Source organism: Lissotriton vulgaris, chromosome 5 (assembly GCF_964263255.1).
Source record: "Lissotriton vulgaris chromosome 5, aLisVul1.2, whole genome shotgun sequence".
In the NCBI taxonomy this organism is placed as follows: domain Eukaryota; kingdom Metazoa; phylum Chordata; class Amphibia; order Caudata; family Salamandridae; genus Lissotriton; species Lissotriton vulgaris.
Genome location: NC_141693.1, coordinates 1,289,820,297 through 1,289,821,669, shown reverse-complemented (window position 1 = coordinate 1,289,821,669; position 1,373 = coordinate 1,289,820,297). Strand labels below are relative to the sequence as shown.

Sequence of the window (1,373 nt, the reverse complement as noted above, 5' to 3'; positions counted from 1 at the left end):
TTGCTTACAGAGAGTAGACCTCTTTCAAACCCTGACCAAAGGTTGAAGATGCCAGCTAACCAGGGCAGAGGTAGGCAACCAAAGCTTTCAGCCGTGGCACAACACAGATGGCCACACGAAGCAATCAGCCAGGTGCCCTGGGTGTTTCACTCCCTGCGGCAGTCCAGGCAGCTGCCCTTCCTGGGAAGGCCAGATGCACTGGTGGCATAGGACCACACAGGGACCAGTGGATGGATTCTGTAACAGACAATTGGGGAAAGACTTTGGGGGGTGATGGAAATAGAGCCTCCTGTGACATCCCTAGCCATGCCCTAAGAGGGTCCCTGGGTGATCCATCTTAAAACCACCCTCAGACCAGAAAGTAACCCAGAGCCGCTAGGAGCATTAGAAGTGGCGATGATCAATATGTCCTTTAACTCACACTAATTTGTGGAGTTAGCTGTGTTCTTTATCGATGCATGAACCAAGTGATCCACTATCAAGAGTCATAGGCAACTTTCATGACATCTGCCCACCTGTAAGGTGCAGGAGAGGCAGGAAGAAGGCAGTTCCATCACATGCCTGCCCAGATACTCAGGCAGGTCAGCTTGAGACTTCAAACCCCAATTCATATACACAGCACCTGACAAATAGGTACTTGGCAACAAGGGAGGGCCACCCCTCATACACATCAGCCATCCACCATCCACCATGGCCAGTAGGAGGGAGTGCTCCACCACTGAGTGTCATGGTCTCTGCATAGGTGACAGCCCCTAGCCATACTGCCAGGCGGTGCACCGTCCATGTATAGTGGGGAAGGTTATCCTCCACTATCAGAACAACTCACGCAACTACCACTGGAGTGGACACATAGAACCCTGAGCAGCTAAGGCCAGATCCCCTTTCGCCCCTCAAAGTGATAACTAAGTGCGACTGCTCAGGTACATACCCAGTGCAAACCTGAGCAGCACAGCATTTTCAATGACAGGTGCGGGGGTTCACACATTGACATACCAGCTTCTTATTCCAGGCTAACCTGCAACCCATGGCTGGCCACTCTTTAGTCACTCGAAGCTCAGATGGGCCGGATCAGGCACAAGAGAACCCTCTATCTCTCTGGGGACCAATCAGGGAGGTACTACAATTCAATTCCCCAGATCATGCAGGGTGAGCTTGAGTTACATATGGGAGGGCTTTTTGACACTTCTAACCCTTCCCAGGCTATTCAGCCAGAAGACCCCTGTTCTTCGCATGCATTTGAAGAGAGGAGCCAATTCCACATCCAGTCTTCACCCAAGCAGCCAGAATACAAGGGGAGGTACCGGGTTCTGTGCTTTGATTCCTCTAGTTAATCTGGTTAAATTAGATTCTTGGTCTTCCACCTGGGCTGTTGC

At 51.3% G+C, this 1,373-nt stretch overlaps 1 pseudogene; it reads right to left on the bottom strand.

Moving 5' to 3' along the window:
- Positions 1–343: 343 nt before the first annotated feature.
- Positions 344–487, bottom strand: LOC147712480 (5.8S ribosomal RNA; annotated as a pseudogene).
- Positions 488–1,373: the final 886 nt, after the last annotated feature.